This window comes from Psammomys obesus, unplaced genomic scaffold (genome assembly GCF_907164565.1).
Source record: "Psammomys obesus unplaced genomic scaffold, mPsaObe1.curated_primary_1811, whole genome shotgun sequence".
Lineage (NCBI taxonomy): Eukaryota > Metazoa > Chordata > Mammalia > Rodentia > Muridae > Psammomys > Psammomys obesus.
The window spans coordinates 16564093-16588857 of record NW_026585894.1 but is presented as its reverse complement, the minus strand read 5'-3'; the positions used below and the strand labels follow the sequence as shown (position 1 = coordinate 16588857).

General features: G+C 38.2%; 1 pseudogene; it reads left to right on the top strand.

The window, feature by feature from the left end:
• Positions 1–209: 209 nt before the first annotated feature.
• LOC129670943 (hypoxanthine-guanine phosphoribosyltransferase-like) overlaps positions 210–24765 on the top strand; it is a 25301-nt pseudogene continuing 745 nt past the window's right edge.

Sequence of the window (24765 nt, the reverse complement as noted above, 5' to 3'; positions counted from 1 at the left end):
TATAAAATTAACTTCCCTTCATACCATCTCATACCTAAATTCCTCTGGTGAATTAAGACTTATTATATAAATTTTATTAAACGTGGATATTTTGTAATACTCTGAAACACCTATCTTTCTTTTTCAGATTACGATGATGAACCAGGCTGTGTCCTGGATTTATTTTGTGTATCTAATCATTATGCTGAGGTGTTTATTCTTCATAGACTATGGACAGGTTAGTAAGAACTCAGTTGAAGGTTAATATTTTTAGGTGTGCGTGTGTGATAGGTGTGCATGTGACATGTGTAGTGTGATGTATGTGTATGTGATATATGTGTATAATCTATGCACGTATGTGGAAACTAGAGAAGGGCAGTTGGGTGTTCTGTTGCTCTCTGTCTTATTCCCTTGAGTCAGTGTCTCTCACTGAACCTGGAGCACATTGCTTTGGCTAGGCTGTCTGGCTAGCAAGACCCAGGGATCTGTCTTTCTCTGCCTCACAAGTGTTGAGGTTGTAAGCAAGTGCAGCCACACCTGGTTTTCATTGGAATACTGTGGGGATCTGAATTTTGGTTTTCTGCTTTTATTCCGTTTTTACGAGACAGGGCTTCTCTGTGTAGCCCTGGTTGTCCTGGGCTCACTTTGTAGACCGGGCTGGTCTCAAACTCACAGAGATCTGCCTGCCTCTGCCTCCCAGAGTGCTGGGATTACAGGTGTGTGCCACTGCATCTGTTAGGTTTTGTATTTTTTTTAATTGATGCTATTTTATTTGTATGTGTGAGTACTTCCATGTATGTGCAGCATATGCATTCCAGGACACCAGAAAAGTGTAATGGATTCCCTGGAACTGGAGTTATAAACCATTGTGAACCACTGTATGGGTGCTGGGAACTGAACTTGGGTCCTCTGCAAAAACAGCAAGTGCTCTTAATTACCTAACTCTCTAGCCCCTATGTTTTCTATTTAAAGTCCCTCCCCTCTCCCCCCGCCTCACTCTCTCTCACACACACCAGCAGTAATTCTTACCCAGTTTGAGGCATAAATAGTGGGAATCCATAGCAAGTACACTGAAGAGATGCTACAAAGAATTGCCAATAGTCTGTCTATGGAGGCTATAAATGAGATTATAATTCTGTTCTCTCAGCTTCCTATACACATTTCCTACCTAGACACTGCCTGTGCTCATACACGGTATGTAAAGTGTACACACATATACACACGAGTTACATGCTGTCATATAGTACTAAAATTTTTGGAGTTTTAAATATTAGTACATATAGACCTATTCACATGATTTTTTTTTTGTCTTTTAAACATTATTTTATAGTTGAGTGTGTGTGTGTGTGTGTGTGTGTGTGTGTGTGTGTGTGTGTGTGTGTCAGAGAGAGAGAGAGAGCACGCATGTGTGAAATATAACTCAGTCTGGCTTGAAAGTTTGTGTATACCCCAGATTGGCCTCAACTCAGCAGTCCTCCCCAACAGCCTCCCCTGTGTGGAGATCACAGATATATGCCCCAGTGCCCAGCCGTACATGTTAGTTTTTGAAATAGGATCTCAAATTCCTTAGACTGGCTTCAAAATCACTGTAGCTGAGGATGGCCTGAATTTCTGGTCCTACTGCTTCAATTCCTGGTGTCCATCATGCTCAGTTCTGAGGATAGAACCCAGGACCTCCTGTGAATACTAGGCATGGACTCTACCAGCTGATCTCCATCCCCAGCTCCCCGACATTTATTTTAAAGATTATATGCTATTCATGGATGTATCATAACTGATTTAACCAGTTGTTGTAGAATATTAATATTTACTATTGATATATCTTTTAGTTAAGCAGCGATGAATCCTAAACAGCTGTAAACCCAAATCACCACACAGAGACTGATTAATTTAATTAACCTAGAGCACAATGCTGGGAAATAGTTACTCCATCCTAAACCTCCAAGCCCACAAAGTTTCCTACCATGCAGATTCACCCATTATACATGCTTTTAGTGATAGTTTAGGTCTGGCTCATTTCTCCACGTGGTTCCAAGACCTCTCCTGTGGATTATCCTCCTCCCTCTCTCCTCCTGCTTCCTTCCTCTTTCTCTCTCCCACTTGCTTCTTTCTCCCCCACCCAATCTGGGCCAGGACGTCCCACCCTGTATTCTCCATTATACAGCATTAACTGGTTGGTTGTTTGATTGACAAATAGAGAACAAATGGTGGCATGTTTACACAAAGTTAAGACAGGTGATGCAATGCAAGGTCTGGATTGAAACCAGATAGTGGGGTAGAGAAATCAGCATTCGAGTGAACAAGGCTAAATTGTATACATTCCAAAAGAACATTATACCAACAACCTGTGTACTGTTGATGGAAACTTAAGATCTCCATTATTTTGCACTTACAAGAGTATATTAGAGGGAATATCTTATACACATTTTGACACTTGCTCAGTTTTAGGTAAGTAAAAGTTATGGCTCAAGATATTATACTACCAAATTATCCTCTAAAAAGTTACATAATTTTATACTTTCAATGGTATGTGAGAGTTCATTTTTTCTCACAGTCTCTTGTAATATTTTATATTACAGAAATATAATTTAACCATAATTTGACAGTCTAGTAAGCTTTGAAAGTTGTATTTTGTGGTTATTTACATTTTTAAATTTTATGATAGATGTTATAGTGTACCTGTCTTTTCGACAGGGTCTTGATTTGTAGCCCTAAGTGACTTAATACTTACTCTGCAGTCCAGGCTGTCCTTCAACTCAGCAATTGTTAGGTCTCAGTCTATAGAGTATTAGAATTATAGGAATATACCATCATACCTAGCATGTACCTTGTTTTTTACCCCCAAGACAGTTTCTCTGTGTGCAGCCCTGGCTGTCCTGGAACTCTTTTGTACAGCAGGCTGGCCTTTGAAATCACAGAGATCCACCTGCCTCTGCCTCCCAAGTGCTAGGATAAGGCATGTGTCACCACACCCTGCTGTGTACCTTGTTTTTAAAGATATCAAGTTTTAATTTTGGTTGAGCTGGGTGTATTGGTGTATATCTCAGCATAAAGTGAAGTAGAGGCAAGGATTATGACTTATAGTCACGCATGGGCTATATAGAGGGATTCTGTGTTACCTTCCCCTACCCCCCCAATTTTACCTTTGACATAAAGAAAATAAAGTCCTCCACTTTATAAAAAATTGCTTTATCAATAATCCCCTTCATGCTGACATAGTAGAAGTTTAATGTTTAAGAGGTATTTGTTATAAAACATATTCAGAATCATCTTCTTAATTTTTTGATTGTATTTCTGTAGGACTGAAAGACTTGCTCAAGATGTCATTGAAAGAGATGGGAGGCCATCACATTGTGGACCGCTGTGTGCTCAAGGGAAGGGGGGTGCTATAAATTCTTTGCTGACTTGCTGGATTTCATTAAATCACTGAATAGAAATAGTGATAGATCCATTCCTATGACTGTAGATTTTGTAAGACTGAAGAGCTACTGTAAGTATAATTGTATAATTTTTTAAAAAAAAATATTGCAATTTTAGTTTTATCTGTATTTTTTTTAAATTCTGCAAACTGTGCTAAATAATGCTCTCACCTGGTTATAGTGGAATTACTATGATTACTGTATTTATTTTTCTGTTCTGGGGTTGGAACCCAGGACCTGAGTGAGTACTCCAAAACTGAGTTTCATCCCATTTATTTATTTATTTATTTTAATTTTAGTTTCAGATCCTTTAACTTTCTCAGACTATCCTGAACTCATAAGACATAGGCTGGTCTATAAATTTCAATCATCTTGCCTCAGCTTCTCAAGTAGCTGGGATTACAGGCAGGTGACCATGATCCTTGTGGTTATTATTAATTCATTGGTACTTTACATCACAACACACAGTAGTAACCACTGCAGTTCATGACCAAGATAAAATTGAATTATATTCATTTTGTTATGGTTTCTCTGTTCTCTTATTTTGATAGGGATTTTTATTTGTTTCATGATACTGCTAGTCTCAAACTACATGGCTCAAACAGTCCTTCTGTTGTGGCCTCCCAAGTTCTGGGAGTGCAGGCAAGCATCACCATAGCTGCCTATGTTTTGGAATTTTTCAAAAAATTCCTAAGAATTGCATCAGATCCCTTTTACTGGTCTGGAGTTTGACCATTATGAGCCACCATGTGGGTGCTAGGTGAACCTGAGTTCTCTGGAAGAGCAGCTAGTGCTTTTGACTACTACTCATCAGTCCCATAATCCTCTTAAGATTGATATATTTTTATTTTACATGTATACTTTGCCTGCATGTACACCTGGACTGCAGCTACAGAGAGTTATGAGCCATCTTTTGGGTGCTAGAAACCAAACCCCAGTCTTCTACAAGTGCTCATGACTGCTAAGCTATCTCTCCAGCTCTAGTAAATAGCAATTTTCTTCCTTTTTTTTTCTCCCTCTTTCTTTCTGTCTGTCTTCTGTCGGTCTGTCTGTCTTTCATATTTATTTAACTACCTCGGTGGAAAAGAAACTTGGGGTCCTAAATATCTATTTTATTAAATGAAAGAACCCACTAATTAAAACCACTGTATTTTTTGTGCTTCCAAGAAAGAAAATACTTCCAGTTATAGTTGTATGATGCCATGAATTATGATGTTTTCTCAGAAATAATAAAGTATAAATGTGCATCTTAAAACAGTAAAATACAGTGTTATATATTTGACATTTTTCTGCTCCAAGTACTGAAACCTTCAGAAAAATGGAAATTTGATAAGTGCACAAATGTGCTTCTTTTTATTTCAATTTTATAAAATTCTACTAAAATAATTGAAGAAAAAACGAGAACGAAGAAGAAAGGGTTGTTAGTAACCAACCCTTTGAGTTTTACTTTTAAATTTGTAATTATTTTACTTGGAATGTTTGATGACTCCAAGGCCTCAAGTATGCTAAGCAAATATGCTCTAAAGCTAGAGCTTTGGTTGCTATTAAGAGACGTTCAGAAATCCTAGGGATGGAAAAATAGGAAGAAACCTTTCCTGTCACCCCCATTTTCCCATCTGAACTCTAAGAGGTAGGCAAAGTAGAAACAAACACTAAACCTGTATTTATAGACCCCAGAGCTTCTTTTTGATGAGTAAATGATAATAATGAATATCCTTGAATGTTCCTTTTCATGCTTGTGAATGCTTTTGTGACACTGATTCTTGGAAATAGGATTGTTAGACCAAAATGGTTTTTATTTTTACAATTTTAATAGACATTACTATTTTTTTTTCAAAACTGGTCATATTGCTTTCTCTACTTGAACCAGCAACTTGAGTATTTGTTTCACCTCAGTGTATTGCCAGGTGTAAGTTCTGTAAATGGGGATGGATGACCAGTAGAATCACATTTAGTATTTGTCAGGTAGCCATCACTTTATGTTATGGACGTCTATAAATGATTTATTTGTGTTCTCTATTTTCCAGTAGTTCTTAAAAAAATTGCTTATCTTTGTGTGTTTGCACACCATGTGCATGCCTGATTCATTTAAGGCCAGAAGAGGAGATTAGATCACATGAAACTGGAATTACAGGCAATTGTGAGCTACCATGTGAGTGCTGGGAATTGAACCCAGGTTCTTTGCAAAAATCAAGAACTGCTCTTAACTGCTGAGCTAGCTCTCCAGTTCTATCTGGTGGGTTCTTATTTTGAAGAGTAATGTGCATTAGGGATTTTGGTTACAGATCTTTTCAGTTGAGGTTCATGACTACCTTTTTGCCCTTTCTAAGAATGGAGGTAAAAAATATATTCCTACATTTTCTTCTATTCCACTTGTAGTTTTATTTTTTACATTCATATTTTAATCCATCTGGAATTTATTTTTGTGAATGGTGTAAGGTAAGGACCATGCTTTATTTTTTTCCCAAATGGATAAGTAATTGACCAAACACCATTTGTTGAATAATTCATCTTTTAATTACTGACTCAAAATACCATCTTTGTCATATAATTAACTGACATGTTTTTCGGTCTGTTTCTGGGTTTTACTTGGTTCCTTGAACTTTTTGTCAGTCATTGTGCTGGTACCATACCAAGTTGATTGCTGTAGTTTATGATATGCTTTGTTATTCCAGTAGAGCAAGTCCAAGGTCTTTTACTCACCTGTTTTTAATTCAGTTTTGTCTTAATTCCAGCACCTCCAAATTATAGTTATTCCTACCAACTATAGTGAGTATTAATCACTCTCCTTTGAAACCCCTGTAAAGGTTTCTGCTGATTTATCTGAGAGCAGAAAGTGAGAACCTAAACAGTATGTGCTTACAGACTAGAAATCAGACCTGGTTTCTCTGACAGACAGTTCAGAAGATGACCTGGATATAGGCGTATCCAGGATATGGGCTTATTTTAGGGGGCCATATTCTCTGGATTAGAAGTGACAGACACTAGATCCTACAACTTAAGTGACTCGCAGGAATACTACAGGGCCAGAAGCAGACACCTGCCATGATAATAAATTGTCCTTTGTGGTTGGTAAGTATTTGATGAGTAGCTATAATATGCCTACTCAGAAATGAATGTACTCGGTTTTTAGGATTCTTCAGAGCATCAAATGCTAGGAATGGCCATTTAGAGTTTTTTATTTTTTTATCTATTTTTATTATTAGTTACATTTTATTAACTCTGTATCCCAGCTGTATCCTGCTTTCTCATTCCCTCCCAATCCCACCCTCCCTCCCTCATCTCCCTGCTCCTTTCCAAGTCCACTGATAGGGAAGGACCTCCTCCTCTTTCATCTGATCCTGTTTTATCAGGTATCTTCAGGACTGGCTGCAAAGTCCTCCTCTGTGACCCAACAGGGCTGCTCCTTCCTTGGGGGTGGGGAGTTCAAAGAGCCCACCATTGAGTTCATGTCAAAAATAGGCCCTGTTCCCCTTACTAGGGAAACCCACTTGGTTACTGAGCTACCATGGGGTACATCCGAGCAGAGGTTCCAGGTTATATACATACAAGAAAGAAGACCTGGGGTAAGATGATCAATCCTCACTTAGAAAGACAAATGGGATGGACATTGGATGTAGGAAAAAACAAGTACCAGGACAAGAGCCTACCACAGAGGGCCTCTGAAAGACTCCACCTAGCAGTGTATCAAAGCAGATACTGAGACTCATAACCAAACCTTCAGAAAAGTACATGGAATCATATGAAAGAAGGGGGAGTTAATATGACCTGGAGAGGATAGGAGCTCCACAAGGACAAAATACATCTGGTCACAGGGGTCTTATATGAGAATGTTTTCCCAACCAAGGACCATGTTTGGATATAACCTGGAACTACTTAGGGTTTTTAATTTTTACTAATCTCTATGTGAAATTTATCTAGTCATTCATTTCTAGAAACCCAATTCTTATAATTTAAGAATATGCTAATGTTGTGGCCATTAGATAGCTAGCTTCTTAAATCTTATAGCTTACATCTAATAATTTGGGAAGTTTTTATGTAGACAACAATATGCATATAATTTTCTAAATTAGAATGATCAATCAACAGGGGACATAAAAGTTATTGGTGGAGATGATCTCTCAACTTTAACTGGAAAGGTATGTATCTTGAAGGGGAAGGAAAGAAAATTTTTCTGCCAGGAATTAATTTGTAACTGTGCTTTCAATCACTCACTCAGAGGTACTTTATTAGTAAAAATAATCAAGCATTGTTTAACTCTTAGAAGTACATGATATAGTTTGATATTGTATCCTGGACTGTACTAGCCAAATGACAGAAGAGTCTGATATTACCCTTATAAGTCAATATTGCTAATTACTGCTTTCTATAACACCTCTTTGAAAATATAATTTAAAATCCTTCAGAAAATACAAATGAGAGAGGGAGGTAGTTTTTAAAATAGATTTTCATGTGGTTTTATTTTAAGATGTGTGTGTTGTGTGTATGTGTGAGATGCATAAGTATGTGGAGGTCAGAGGACAGCTTACAGGAGTCAGTTCTTTCCTTCTGTCATATAGATTCAGGCTTGGTACCAAGTGCCTTTACCCCAAGCCATCTCACTAGCATTTGTTTTGTTTTTCTGAGACATCATGTCACTTTGTAGTCCACATCATCCTTAAACATCTCATATGTAAGTCAATTGGCCTTGAACTCATGGTGGTCCTCCTGTCTCAGCCTCCCAAATTCTAGGATCACAAGACTGTACTAATAGACTGTATATGTTTTCTAAGCTGCTAGCTATTGTTTACTTGCAGAGACTATCATATGTAAATGTAATAATCTGGTAAATGTCAGTAATCTGGTGCAGGAAGTTATATTTCCATTTTGCAGATCACAATTAAGCAATACACTTACAATTTCAAAAATTTACATGAGATTATGAGATGAAAACTATCTTACAATCTCAAAGTCACACAACACAAGTGGAAGAGCTTGAATACAAACACCAAAGCTCTTTCTTTCCTCTAGCTTTTAGATTTTAGTGCTCACTAGTCACTTCGCTGAACATCTGTAGGGGAACCTTAACCTAAAACACTTGTAAAATCCTATAGTTCTGTATCAGGGTCATGCCGAACTAATGTTGCCATCAGCAGTGTTTAGAAACTACAGAGGAAAATTTGTCATCTGTTGGTTCTTCCTCTCTCTGATCCATTTCGTGCACACCTGCCAGAGCTCCTTCCCTTTCAGAATGCTTTTTCCATATTTAGAAGCTATTTGAAACCTTCACTTCTATAATCAGTTTTCAGTGCTGGAAGATGCCTAGCTGTGGAGGGCCACTTGTTTGTCAGGATGCTTTATTACTGAGATCTCAGTGAAAAACATGTTATCACCCTGGCCTTCACCTGGAGACAGGGATAAACATGTTTTTGCTAAGTTCATTTCCTTTTGTTTGTGTGAGGATCACATAGACAGGTGGTTGAGGTAAATAAGTTTGACTTCTTGATGAACTTCATTGTACCAAAGTGCTTTGCTCTGACTATAAAAGGGGACTGTGGCATAAACTGAGTACCTAGTTTCTACTAGAAGCCCTTTCAAACAGATCCCATGTGTAGTGTCGGTTTTTTTAAATTTTCTTTCAATACTCACTCCCCACTCAAGAACTGTTTGACTATGCCAGCGAGCTCAGACACCTAGCCTTCAAGGCCTGTGATTTAGTTTGAACTTGTCTTTTTCATCTAATGGCTCAGCCCCATTACACAGCTCTGTGATCTTAAACAGATCTCTGCTTCTAAAATAGATTTATGACAGTCACAGTAGATTACATTTATTGTGGAAAAAATCAAGGAATAAAAATTGAGCAGAGTTAAATCTTGGTGATGAGATTATGGATTGTTGGCAATGTTTTTATTTTTTCTTTTGTGGAAATGTATCTTAAGTGTGTGCAAGTACAGCTATATATATGCCAACATTTTCCCATTAATGCTCGAGAATATAGGCTCAGGATCCAAAGTCCACTTTTATTCAAATCCTTCTTCTTGTTTTTTTCTATGTTTACTACTTTTAGGCCTCATTGTTTTCATTATCAAGTAGCCATGTAGCTACTTGACATAAATTCTCAGCAGTAGCATTTCTCAGTCTCTGTATTGGAATAATAGTCTAGTACAGTTTTGTACTGTTCAAACATTTAATCTTTCTGGGCTTTATTGATTTGAATAAGGTGTCTTATACTAATAAAATCTAGTGATAGGCCAACAAGATGGCTTGATGTGGGAAGACACTTGCTACTAATCCTGATGACCTCTACATGTGAGTTGTGTTACAACCTCCCAAATGAAATGTAAAATAAGTGTAAAGAATTAAAATGCATAATTAGGTCTCAACCAAGGTCATTTAGTGTTAGACGCAAGTAATTCAGTCTCTGTTCCAGAAGCCCATGCTGCTTACCAATCTATAATTTTATAATATTGCATCAGCTATCACTGCTGCTGTGAGCTACTTTTAGATGTTCAAGGTAGGGAACAAAATGTTGAGAAAACTGCATAGTGGCTAGGAAACAATTACTGATTCATGAGTTAACTATATATTCAGTTTGCTAAAGATTTATATTGTACTATCTTATGTTTATTATTTTATGCAGTTCTCACAGTGGCCCTGTAAGGAGTCATTTTCCCCTTTCTATATAGAATGACATTGAAATTAAGTCATACAACTATTAGGTAACAGAACCACAGTTTGAATATATGATATCTTAGTCCAGTGTCTGTATTTCTTACACTATACTAGGTGTCATTTGAAGAGCTAAATTGCTTTTTTTTCTCAGTATTTTCCTTTTGCTTAGAATTTATAAATGACATCATAATAAAAAACATAGTTATGTTATCCATTTGCTCTGTACTCTGTATCTTAAGATTGTCCAAAATTTTTATTTTCTATGCACATCCTGAGCTTTATGTTAAAGTGGCCTTTTTCTGGTCTATAGAACAGGCTGCAGTTGTGGGTTGCCTGCCAGAAGTACTGGGCTAACCTTGCTTAGACCCATGCAGGACTATGAGATGCTGCTTTGAAAGATGGCCATGTTAGAAGTTTTTCTTGATTATACTTTACTTTCAATCCATAAGCTGTGATCCTCCAAACTTTGATTTACATGCCCAGGCACTGAAGAGTTTTTCAAGGATTTACCACAGCATATGTTTTTATAAATTATGTATGAGTTTTGGTAGTAATTTATCTCCTAATGTACTTGAAACTATAGGTTAAACAAGATAAAGTATGTCTTTAGTTACTTTTCTTTACTGTGACTACATCATGACCAAGGTAACTTATAAAGGAATGCATTTAATTGGGAGTTTGCTTACAGTTTCATAGGGTGAGCCCATTACCATCTGGAGGGGATCCTGGTGGCAGGTAGGTAGGCAGCATGGCACTCGAGTAGTAGCTGAAAGCTTACATTTTATCTACATGTTAGATGCAGAAAGTACTAGAGACTGGGCCTATTGTGGGCTTTTTGAAACTGCAGAGCCCACTCCCAGTGATAGACCCCCTCAAACAAGACCCACACCTACTAATCCTTCCCAAAACAGTTCCACCAACTAAGGACCAAGCATTCCTATGTAAAAGCCTATGAGGGACATTCTCAAAGTACCACAAGGTAAAAAAAAAAGTTTTTAAATTTTCTTGAAACTCAAATGGATTCTGTGTACTCTATTTTGATAATCACTAACTTAGAATAAGAGAGAGTTCTGGTGTTGTGGTTGTTTGACAGAGTACATTGAGAACTGTAGAGATAAACAGTATAGAAATCTGTGCAGTGATTATTGTGGGCATGTGAAATTCTGCCTGGTTTATCTTAACTAACATAAACATGTGGGTGAGTGAGGAACAAGGCATGGTAAATCACAGCTGTAATGTTAGCACTTAGTAGATTGAGACAGAAATGTTACTGCCAGTTTAAGAACAGTTATGGCTACATAATGAGTTCTGGGTTAGCCTGGGCTACAGACTAAAAGAAAAGAGTGGGTTGAAATGTGTTTAGGGTTTATGGTGGAAGGAAGTATTGGTATCTTTACTTAGTGCAATTTCCCAAACATGTGCACAACCATACTAGTTTTAGCTTATGGGAAAGTAAACTTTAATTGCATTCTCTGTTATATTAAATACATGATTTTTAGAAGCATTTTTACTGATTACATTTCATGGAATATTAGTGTCAAGATACATAAAGGGCCAGCTGGTTCAAGTTTATTGATTTACATATGGGACACTGAGACCCAAAGAAATTTCAACAAGTTGCCTAAGGTCCTGCAGAAAGGATTAAAAGCTTTTTTATTAAAAAATAAATATATATATATTTATATATATAATTATATATATATATAGAATATATAGTTCAAATATTCCTTATGAAAGACTTAATATTAAGAACTTCTGAGTTCTAATAGCTCACTTTTTCAAGCATGATTCAGTATAATAAAGTATTTATAAGTAAGAGTTTAGATAATTTCTAAGAGTTTTTATATGATTTTATTGATAATTAGAATACCATTTCACTTCATGTACTAATATTCTTTTTTCTTTTTCTTCTAGAATGTCTTGATTGTTGAAGTAAGCTCTTCATCAACTTTTAATATACTGTTTATAATTTTTTTAATTTTTTTCTTTTAAATTTTTATTTTTTATATTAATTACAGTTTATTTACATTGTATCCCAGCTGTAGTCCCTTCCCCCATTCCCTCCCAATCCTACCTTCCCTCCTTTATCTCCTCCCTCTCCCTCTCTAAGTCCACTGATAGGGGAGGTCCTCCTCCCCTTCCATTTGACCATGACCTATCAGGTTCCATCAGGACTGGCTCTACTGTCTTCTTCTGTAGCCTGGTAAGGCTGCTCACCCCTCAGGAGGAGGTAATCAAAGAGCCAGTCACTGAGTTCATGTCAGAGACAATCCCTGTTCCCCTTACTAGGGAACCCACTTGGATGCAGAGCTTCCATGGGCTGCATCCGAGCAGGGGTTCTAGGTTACATTCATGCATGGTCCTTGGTTGGAGAATCAGTCTCAGAAAAGATCCCTGTGCCCAGATATATTTAGTCCTTGTGGCGTTCCTGTCTTCTCTAGGTCTTACTAACTCCCCCTTCTTTCATATGATTCCCTGCTCTGTGCCCAAGGTTTGGTTATGAGTCTCAGCATCTTCTTTGATACACTGCTAGGTAGAATATTTCAGAGGTCCTCTATGGTAGGCTCCTGTCCTGTTTCTTGTTTTCTCCTACTTCCAATGTCTATCCCATTTGTCTTTCTAAGTGAGGGTTGATCATCTTACCCAGGGTCCTCCTTCTTGTTTAGTTTCTTTAGATGTACAGATTTTAGTATCTTTATCCTGTATTATAGGTCTAGTATCCACTTGTAAGTGAGTATATACCATGTGTGTCTTTCTGCTCCTGGGATACCTCACTCAGGATGATCTTTTCTAGATCCCACCATTTCCCTGCAAATTTCATGATTTCTTTGTTTTTAATTGCAAGTAGTATTCCATTGTGTAAATGTACCACAGTTTCTGTATCCCTTCCTCCGTTGAGGGACATCTGGGTTGTTTCCAGGTTCTGGCTATTAGGGATAAAACTGCTACAAATATGGTTGAACAAATGTCCTTGTTGTGTACTTGAGCATATTTTGGATATATGCCTAGGAGTGGTATAGCTGGATCTTGAGGAATTAGTGTGTATCGTAATAAAGGTAAGCCAGAGAGATTTGTGTTTTCTAACACTAAGAGAAGCCAGGTACAGTGGGGCATGCCTGGAATCCCAGACACGGGAGGCTCACTAATTCCATCTAGGTTAGCCTGGGTTACATAGTGAGTTCAAAGCCAGAGAGAGTCCTTGTTTTAAAAACAAAACAAAAAGACGCAAACAAAAAAATGTTTTTTTTTCTAAGTGCTGTATTTTACTGCTCATGAAAAAAAAGTTGTACACTTCCTCTTTTTGTTTTGTTTCTTTTAAAACTATCTGTGACTATGGAGGGGTATGTTTGTGTGTGGTTTATTTAGTGTCTTAAATTTTAAGGAATGTCATAAAGTTCTTAACATTTCATGTAAATAATATGAGTATCAAACATTCTTATAAAGGAAAGAAAAAAATACAGTCCATTCGTTATCACATCCTTGAGTACTTTGTATGTAATAACAATAATGTTTATCCAGGGCTCACTTTGTGAGCTACTACTGTAAATTATGGAGAATCAAGCACAGGGAGGGCAAACAGATTCCCAAGTTTACCAGGCAGTGAGTGGAGTAAAAACTCAAACCTTCACTATCTGTAGCTCATTGATTTTCAGTGGGATCCCTTAAATCCAAAAGCATCAGCCAGGAGCCTACTGACTCAGAATCTTTGTGATGAAAATGAGCAAACCTTGAGCTGATTCTGATGCATTGTAAGCTTGAAGAACCATTGTTTACCTAGAAGTCACTTTTTCATTAAGGCCTTCTTTGGCTATCCTATATAAAATCTTACATTTCCATGTCTCCAACTTCTGTTCCTTTCAGTACTTTTTCACTTACCATTGTTTAACAGCACATGCATACACACGTGTCCACACTTATATTTTTTTTTTGTCTGTAGTCTTCCTATTTCATATCTGTCTGCCTTACTGAACTCTATACTTATAAAACATATCTTATGACATTTTCCAGTATGGCTTCATAATACATATCAGCCTCATTCTCCATCATCTTTCATTCTCTCTATACTTTGCACATTTCCCAGAGCATCATTTTTCTATCATCATTTTCTGCCCCTAGTTGCTTATTTATCTTTCATTTCCTCTCTGCTTTTTGTAATATTTACTTTTGTACATTGTTTAGTGTGTCTGAGTGTATATGCCTGTGTGTGTGCAAGTTTGAATGCCTGTGCAAAAGAACAGAGGCCAGGAGATGTATGCCCTCCTCTTGTGCTGTCTATTCATTTGAGGCAGGGTCTCTTCCAGAACCTGGGGCTCACATTTTCTTCGATAGGCTGGAATCCAGTAAACTCCAGCAATTCTCCTGCCTCTTGTCTCCTCAGACCTGGGTTGCAGGTCAGAACAAGATGCCTGGTTTTTGTCAGTGCTGAGATACAAAGTCCAACTATTATATTTAACCACTGAGTTACCTCTCCAGCCCTTATTTTTTTTTTAACAAAATAAATTTTATTTCTTTTTTGTATGTGTGGTGCTAGGAAACAAACCCAGATCATGCTAAACAAGTATCCTACCACTAGGCTTCACCCTCAGTACTTTGTTTTGGTTTCTGTTTTTTTTTTTTTTTTTTTTTTGTGTGTGTGTGTGTGTGTGTGTGTGTGTGTGTGTGTGTGTTGAGAAAGAGATAAATAAATAGCACAGGCTAGACTCTTGTTTGTTTGTTTGTTTGTTTGTTTGTTTGTTTGTCTTTAGACAGGGTTTCTCTGTGTAGCCTTGGCTGTCCTGGAACTTTTAATTTATTTTTTATATTAATTACAGTTTATTCACTTTGTATCCCAACTGTAGCCCCCTCCCTTATTCTCTCCCAATCCCACCCTCTCTTCCTCATATCCCAAACCCCTCTAACAGTCTACTGATAGGGGAGCTCCTCCTCCCCTTCCCTCTGACCCTAGTTTATCAGGTATCATCAGGACTGGCTGCATTGTCTTCCTCTGCGGCCTGACAAGGCTGCTCCCCCAATAGGTGGAGGTGGTCAAAGAGCCAGTCACTGAGTTCATGTCAGAAACAGTCCCTGTTACCATTACTAGGGAACCCACTTGGATACTGAGCTGCCATGGGCTACATCTGAGCAGGGGTTCTAAGGTTATATCCATGAATGGTCCTTGGCTGGAATATCAGTCTCAGAAAAGACCCCTGTGCCCAGATATTTTGGTTTTGTTGCTCTCCTTGTGGAGCTCCTGTCCCCTCCAGGTCTTACTATCTCCCCCTTCTTTCATAAGATTCCCTGCACTCTGCCCAAAGTTCGGTTATGAGTCTCAGCATCTTCTTTGATACACTGCTGGATAGAGTCTTTCAGAGTCTCTCTGTGGTAGGCTCCTGTCCTGTTTCCTTTTTCTCCTTCCAATGTCCATCCTGGTTGTCTTTCTGAGTGAGGATTGATCGTTTTACCTAGGGTCCTCCTTCTTCCTTGGTTTCTTTAGGTGTACAGATTTTTGTAGTTTTATCCTATATTATATGTCTAGTATCCACTTATAAGTGAGTATATATCCAAAATGTGCCCAAGTACACAATAAGAACATTTGTTCAACCATGTTCATAACAGCTTTATTCTTAATAGCCAGAACCTGGAAAACAATCCAGATGTCCCTCAGTAGAGGAATGGATAAAGAATGGAAAACTACTCAGCAATTAAAAACAAGGAAATCATGAAATTTGCAGGAAAATGGTGGGAACTATAAAAGATCATCCTGAGGGAGGTATCCCAGAAGCAGAAAGATAGACTAGACTCTTAATTCTATCCACCTTCCTATACCTCCTAAGTTAAGTGCTGAGATTACAGGCATCTACCATCATCCACCTCCTTTTTTCCCTCCCTTTTTCTTATTCCATCCCTGCTGCCTGCCCTCCCTCCTTTCTTTTTTCTTTCAGCAAGATCCTGTTCAGCTCAAGATGGCTTTTTTTCCCCCAATCTTTGTGTAGCCTCATCTGGCCTGGGTCTGATGATGTGAATAGCTTGAATTTGCATGGCAGAGGCATATGTGGCCACTATTTTTTCTTTAAGCAATAGTATAAAAACACTGTTTCTGGGCCAAAGAGATGGCTCAGAGGTTAAGAGCACTGGCTGCTCTTGGAGAGGTCCTGAGTTCAATTCCCAGCAACCACATGGTGGTTCATAACCATCTATAATGATATCTGGTGCCCTCTTCTGGCCTGCTGGTGTACATGCAGGCAGAACACTGTTTACACAATAAATAAATCTTTTTAAAAAAATGAACAAGAAAACAAAACATCGTTTCTCTACGGAGAAATCCAGTTCCCTTAGCCATCATTTCTTATTTCTTTTTTCCTCTTTTCCACTTTCTAAGATTTACTTTTTGAGAACATACATAAATGGAATTATGTAGTAATTGCCCTTTGTATCTGGCTTCTTTCACTTACTAATATTTTCTGAAGATACAATCTCACTATTTAGCCCTGGCTGTCCTGGAACTTACTGTGTAGACAAGGCTGGTCTTGAATCATGGCAGGTTTTGTGTACACACACCCCTCAAATAAATAAATGCAATTTTTTAAAAAGTCCACTCAGGATGATAGCACCTTATAGTTCTTTGTTTAATTGTCCAAATGAGGGACAGTTTTCTTCCTGACTGGCCTGGGGTGGCTATGAGCTACAAGATCATCATGCATGGCCTGCTACTCAGCCCTGTCACAGCATGACAGCTGCCTTCTTCAAAAGCAGCAGTAGAGTTCTCTCTCTAGCCTACTGAAATCATTCTATATAAGTTGTGTTCATAGTTCCCAGTCACCTCCCTGGGATAGAAGTTCTTCCAGTGTGTACTCTAGAGGGCAGTAATTTTGGTGCCTATCAACCTTCTTCCCTGTCACACCCTAGAATCTGCATTTTTCACAAGTTGCTATCCCTGATACTCCTTATGTTCTCCATTGCTTTATGGATTTTTGTTTCCTTTTTTTTTGGAGAGTACTGGTGATCTTGATCACAATGGATCTTATGAGGGTGTTTTTACCACTGATAAAGTCATTTTATACAGTAAAACTTAGCAATTTGGATGTCTTTAAAGGTAAAATGAAGAAGTTGGGCACCGTGGCATATACTTGTCATCCCAGCACTCTGGGAAACAGAAGCAGACTGAGCTCTGTGAGTTCCAGGTCAGCCTCATCTACAAAGTGAGTCCAGGACAGCAAAGGCTACAAAGATTAAACCCTGTCTCAAAAACCAAATTAAGTAAATAAATAAAATGAAGCAGCGTTTCTTAGAGTATCAAGAGTTTGTGATGGAAGAATCCTTATATTTAATTTACAAAGAAAAATCTAGTATGCCTTTTACAGACTTAAACATGGTAGTTTATTCCTGCAGTCCCAACTGTTAGGAGTCTAAAGCAGGAGGATCTTGAGTTTAAGGCTACCAGCCTGAGCTACATAGCTAGATCCTGTGTGAAAACAAGAAAGATTTGCATATATGTGTGTATGCACACACACACACACACACACACACACACACACACACATATATATATATATATATATATATATATATATATATATATATATAATGCTTACATGTACACATTTCTTGAATCGATTTTTCTGTGTTTATCCCTGGCTATTCTGGAACTCACTTTGTATACCAGGCTTTCCTCACAGAGATCCACCTGCCTCTGCCTCCCTAGTGCTGGGATTAAAGGCATGTATCTTTACTGCCTGGGCATGTACACATTTTAATTCACTGTTTTTTACCTTGACACACCTATGCAATCTAGTTCTGGGGACTGACATCCCTACTGCTTGCTTACAGTCAGACAGGTTACAAGTTCCAGCCTATGTCTGTGTTGTGGTGGAATTCTGTGTATGTGCTGAAAAAATAATGATGTTGTACCATGAAATTATTGGGTTCTGGTGCTTTGTGTTTGTATAGTAACTGATTTTAAAATTATGCTGGCTTTGTTTACCATTAAATGTCTCTCTTTAAAATATATATATATATATATATATAATTGACACCGGTGAAATAATGCAAACTTTGTTTTCCTTGGTCAAGCAGTACAGCCCTAAAGTGGTTAAGGTTGCAAAGTATGTATGACATTTTAAAGAGGGATGTTTTCTTCATTTTGAGCATTAAGTAATTGCTTTTTTGTAAGGAGAAATGCTTTCCACTCTCACTTCATCTTTAAAGAGTAATGTAATATTAAATATTAATACTTTATAATTTTATTGTGTGTTAATAAAGTCCTTTATTATAATCAACTCCTCGTCTAATACAGTATGTACTGGGCCTTGGAATCAGAACCACCTCAGACACTAAGCTCACTAGATGCTCAAGTCCTTCATAAAGAATGTTAGAGGGGCTGGTGAGATGTGTCAGTGGATGAAGTCACCTGCTGCCAAGCCTGACAGCCTAACTTCAATTCCTGGGATCCATGTGGTAGAAGGAGAGAACTGACTATATCTGACCTCCACGTGTGCACCATGACACATGCTATCACTCCACACAGAAGTAAAGTAAATAGAATTAATTTTTTAATGTCAAGAGTGTTTGCACAGAACCTATGCATATTCCTCCCATATACTTTAATACCTATTACAGTATTAATACTGTGATTATGCTAAATCATTTAGGGAAATATGTATATTTGTGGTAGAGTTTCTTAGAATATTTTTTATTTATGTGTGTAGTGTGTGAGTTATGTGCAAAAGGTGCATACGAACTCAAGTGTACACATGTAAAGGCCAGAGCAGGACTGAATATCTTCCTCTATTTTCCTTTACTCTGTTATCTGAAACAGGGTCTCTGAGAACTGAGCTATAAGCTCAAAGTCTTAGCCATATTGGTGGGTTGGTGGGTTTTTAGAATCTATCTCCAACCCCAATGCTGGGGTCACAAGCACATACAGCCATGCCCAGCTTTTTCATCTGAATACTGGGAGTTTTTTTTCTCTCTCTCAAGATGGTTTCTCTGTGTAGCCTCGGCTGTCCTGGACTCGCTTTGTACACCAACTTGGCCTTTAACTCCTGCCTCTGCCTCCCCAAGTGCTGGGATCACAGGCGTGCGTCACCGTACCAGGCTCCCAATAATGAGAGTGTATATCAAACTTGTCTTTAGTAGCATGGCAGAGGATCCAAGGTTCCCTTGTGAAATTGAAACCAAAGGTGGTAGCAAGTGGTGGGCCCTGAACATCTGCATCTTCTGGATTTGAGTGGTGAATAAGGCATCCTGTTTTGTGTTGTCATTGTAATTTTACAATGCTTTCTTCCTTTTTCTGAAGCAGTCCCACATCTTGCAATACTTTGCTGTTTGGCTTTTACTTTCTTTCTGTTTTTATCTTTAGTTTATAGTTTGATCCTACAACAGTTGTTATCTCTACCTTAGAGATGAGGATGCTGAGGCCTAGGGAATTTCCCATAGATACAGAACTAATAAACTATAGAGAGAAGATTTGAACATGGGGAACCTGGTTCAGTTGATGCTCCTGCAATTTTACATTGGGTTTTCTTGTTAAAAGCAATATCTTTTTTGTTTTGTTGTTGCTTATGGCTTTTGCTTTGTTTTTAATTTTATAATTTCACTTTTATTTTATTTTTGGTTTTGTTTGTTTGTTTGTTTGTTTGTTTTGAGACAGGGTTTCTCTCTGTACACTTGGCTGTCCTGTACTGGCTTTGTAGACCAGCCTGGCTTCAAACTCACAGAGATCTTCCTGCCTCCTGAGTGCTGGGATTACAGATGTGCATTACTGTGTCTGCCTCATTTTAATTTTTAAAATCCTTCACTAATTTGTGATTTTTGTGTGTGTGTGTGTGCATGTATAGACAAAAGTTCAGCTCTTTTTTTCCTGAATGATTATCTGGATCTCATTTTTAATTACACTTATTTTTTGTGCCAGGGATATGGGCATGTGGCACGTGCACTTGTGTAGGTCAGAGGACAGCTTGGGAGAGATGGTTCTTTCTACATTTTTTGGCCTGGGTCAGATGGAATGCAGTTTGGCAGTCTTGGCAGCAGCCTTACACACTGAGCTATCTCTACTGACCAATGAACTGGCTTTTATAAATTCTTTTTTAAAAGATCAAACTGTAAAGTCTTTGAATCTCTATAATTTTAATAAAATACTTCAGCAGTTCATACTCATGGGCTTTTCTGATAGATGGTACAAATATACCTCAGTGAGTTTCTGTTTTGCTGGAGGTGAGATTGCTCAGAGAATACTTGAGTAAATTGTGATGATGTACTTGTCCTACATAAGTGTGTTTGGTTTTTCCCAAACTAAACATTAAAAAGCTCTTATTTCATAGGAATATAAGATAGTATGGCCACTCGAGAAAGCAGTTTCATTCCTTTTTTTGTTTTTTATTTTGTTTTGTTTTTTGTTTTTGAGATAGGATATCTCTGTGTAGACCTGTTTTAAAACAGGCTGGTCTCAAAGTGAAAGAGATCCGCCTGCTCTGCCTCCCTGAGTGCTGGGATTACAGGTGTATGCCACCACACCCATCTTATAAAGCAGTTTCTTTAAAAACTACACACTTAACTACCAGAAGGCCTAGAAACTGTACTGAGTGTTTATCCCTTAGAAGTGAAAATATATGTTGATGTACAAATCTGTATAAGTTGACAGCCAGGTATGGTAGTTCACCCCTGTGATCTCAGCATTTGGAAAGTGGAGGCAGGAGGATCACTTTCATTGAATTTGAAACAAGCAGCCTGAGCTATATATAGTGAGGACCTGTCTTATACCTCCCTACTCAAATCTGTATATGAATGTTCAGATAATTTATGGTAGCCCAGAATTAAAAGCAATGAAATTTGAACACAACTGCAGTACACCTATGCGATCAAATCAGCAATAAGTAGGAACAGCTGTCAATATGTCGCAGCTGAGATGAGTATTACAGGAACTATACCAATTATGACACCTTCAGCAGTGTATAAAGCAGGTGTTTTGCCTTTTCTTTTTAAACCGCTTACCTGCCCCTGTTTTTGATATTCCTAAAAATTCCCCATTTTTATTCAAAGCTAGTAGGACACTATACCCAAGGGCAAAGTAATGAAACTATGATTTTACTTATATAGACCACTTTGAAATGACAAAATTATACAGATGAGAACAGATTAGGAGTTGCCAGGGCTTAAGGTAATACAGGAGGGAGCCTTGTATGATTCAAAGAATCCTGATTGTGATTGTGATTAAATTGTCTGACCTGGACAGAGACATGCAAATTTGGTGAAGTCTACACAAAGTCACTTAGTTCACCAATGTCCATGTTCTGGTTGTGACAATCTGGTGAAAAAGGACACAAGATCTGGCTATTACAAATAAAGCTGCTACGAACATGGTTGAACAAATGTCCTTGTTGTGTACTTGAGCAAATTTTGGGTATATACCTAGGAGTGGTATAGCTGGGTCTTGAGGTAGCACTACTCCTAGTTGTCTGAGAAAGCGCCAGATTGACTTCCAAAGTGGTTGAACCAGTTTACATTCCCACCAGCAATGGAGGAGGGTTCCCTTTTCTCCACAACCTCTCCAGCATGTGCTATCACTTGAGTTTTTCATCTTGGCCATTCTGATGGGTGTAAGGTGAAATCTCAGGGTCGTTTTGATTTGCATTTCCCTAATGGCTAATGAGGTTGAGCATTTCTTTAAGTGCTTCTCTGCCATTCAATGTTCCTCTTTCGAGAATTCTCTGTTTAGCTCTGTTCCCCATTTTTTAAGTGGATTACTTGGTTTGTTGCTTTTCTGCTTCTTTAGTTCTTTATATATACTGGATATTAGCCCTCTGTCAGATAAAGGGTTGGTGAAGATTCTTTCCCAATCTGTAGGCTGTCTATTTGTTTTGATGACAGTGTCTTTTGCTTTACAGAAGCTTTTCAGTTTCATGAGGTCCCATTTATTGATTGTTGCTCTTAGAGCCTGTGCTGTTGGTGTTCTGTTCAGGAAGTTGTCTCCTGTGCCAATGAGTTCTAGGCTGTTTCCCACTTTTTTTTCCAACTGATTTAGAGTATCTGGTTTTATGTTGAGGTCCTTGATCCACTTGGACTTTAGTTTTGTGCAGGGTAATAAATATGGATCTATTTTCATTTTTCTGCATGTAGAAATACAACCCTTAAACTTCCAGTTGGTCCAGCACCATTTGTTGAAGATGCTGTCTTTTTTCCATTGAATGGATTTGGCTTCTTTGTCAAATATTGAGTATTCATAGGTGTGTGGGTTTATTTCTGGGTCTTCTATGCGATTCCATTGATCCTCCTTTCTGTAACCCAGATGTCCATCAACGGAGGAATGGATACAGAAATTGTGGTATTTTTACACAATGGAATACTACTCAGCAATCAAAAAGGAGGAAATCATGAAATTTGCAGGCAAGTGGTGGGATCTAGAAAAGATCATTCTGAGTGAAGTATCCCAGAAGGAGAAAGACAAACTTGGTATATACTCGCTTATATAGACCTACAAGATATGATAAACATAATGAAATCTACACACCTAAAGAAGATAATCAAGAAAGTGGACACAGGCGAAGGTGATTAATCCTCATTTAGAAAGACAAATGGGATGTGCATTGAACTTATGACAGGAGTCTACCACAAAAGGCATCTGAAAGACTCTACCTAGCAGTGTTTCAAAGCAGACACTAAGACTCATGACCAAACCTTTGGCAGAGTACAGGGAATCATATGAAAGAAGGGAAGTTAGTATGATATGGAAAGGATAGGAGCTCTACAAGGACCAAACATATCTGGGCACAGGGTCTTTTCTGAGACTGACACTCAACCAAGGACCATCTATGGATATAACCTAGAACTTCTGCTCGGATGTGGCCCGTGGTAGCTCAGTAACCAAGTAGTTTTCCAAAGTAAGGGGAACACGGACTATTTCTAACAGGATCTCAAGGGCAGGCTGTTTGACACCCCCCCCCCCCGGGGAGGAGCAGTCTGTTAGGCCACAGAGGAGGACTTTGCAGCCAGCCCTGAAGATACCTGATAAAACAGGGTCAGATGAAAGGGGAGGAGGTCCTCCCCTATCAGTGGACTTGGAAAGGGGCAGGGAGGAGACCAGGGAGGGAGTGTGGGGTTGGGGAGGGAATGAGGGAGCGGGATACAGCTGGGACACAGAGTTAACAAAATGTAACTAAAAAGAAAATAATAATAATAAAAAAAAAGAAAAAAAAAAAAAGAAAAAGGACACAAGAGGCCTCCTTTGTATATTTTACTGTGAAAATAAAAATTTTGAAAGCCATTAACTTTTTTGGGGGGTGGTACTAGGGATTCAACTCAGGTTGTGTGCAAACATGATAAGCATTCAAATAATTAACATTTAACTATACATAGTTGTATAATTATGTAATTAAACTACATTCACGAAGTCATGATTTCTATAACTGCTCAATAAAAGCAGTATAACTTTAAAAAATAAAACTGCTCAAAACTTCGCAAGAGTCAAATAGTTGAAAATGTAATTAACTAAAAAACGAAGTGGGTAATTCAGTGCTAGAGTTCTTTTTTTCCTTCCTCCCACCCTCCCATTCACACCCTCTCCCTTTCTCTCTTTTCTTTTCTGTCTTTTCAAGACAGGGTTTCTCTGTATAGCTCTGACCGTCCTGGAACTCTAGACCAGGCTGACCTTGAATTCATAGAGAATTCCCCTGCCTCTGCCTCTCAAATGCTGTCGTTAAAAACATGTGCCATCACTGCCCAGCTTATTCCCTCGCCCTAGACAGGGTTTCTCTTTGTAGCCTTGGCCAAACTCACAGAGATCCACCTGCCTCTGCCTCCCTGCGTGCTGGGATTTACAGAGTGTGCCACTGTTTCCGGCTACCAGAGTACATTCTTAACATTAACAAGGCTCTGGACCACAAAAAAGAAAAAAAAAAATTAAAAAGGTTCTTTTAACACACTACTCTTTTTGTAGCTTGAAGTTCTCATTTGTGAGCCAGTTATTAAAAGTCTTAATGAAAGAGCATTTGTTACCCACTTTCTTTACAAGTTTAAGGGTTGTATTTCAAGGACTCTGGATCTAAATCCCTTATCTTTTCATCTTTGCTTATTGGCACTCCCCAACCACTCATCCCCCTCAGTAGCAGCGCTTCAATAGACATATGAGTAGTTAAAATTCTGCTCTCAGAAGCATCTTACGAGGTTCCAGGTGCTGATCAGTCAGTGGCCGTGACCTTCATGTGAAATCTGATTTAGCTCTCCATTTCAGTCTCCCTATGGGTATGCTGAGCTGACCATATTCTAAAGGCAGATGATACTACTTAAGAACACTGATGTTTTCTTTTGTAACGCTCTGTTGTCTTTCTGTATGTCACATGTAATTTTTTGTAATTAACAGCTTGCTGGTGAGAAGGACCCCTCGAAGTGTTGCATACAGGCCAGACTGTAAGTAGATGCCCTTTAGTCAATCATTTATCCATCTTATAACTGAAAAAGTTATAAATATGGAATGGCCTAGAGTTACTTTACAGAACATTTGTAAAGAAGGCACATTTGCAAGTATTAAATTTGAAAGTACTAGTTTCCTACCTAAAGAATAAACTATTTACAGTTGTTGGATTTGAAATTCCAGACAAGTTTGTTGTTGGATATGCCCTTGACTATAATGAGTACTTCAGGGATTTGAAAGTAAGTAATGCTGCTGCTTCTTCTTCTTCTTCTTCTTCTTCTTCTTCTTCTTCTTCTTCTTCTTCTTCTTCTTCTTCTTCTTCTTCTTCTTCTT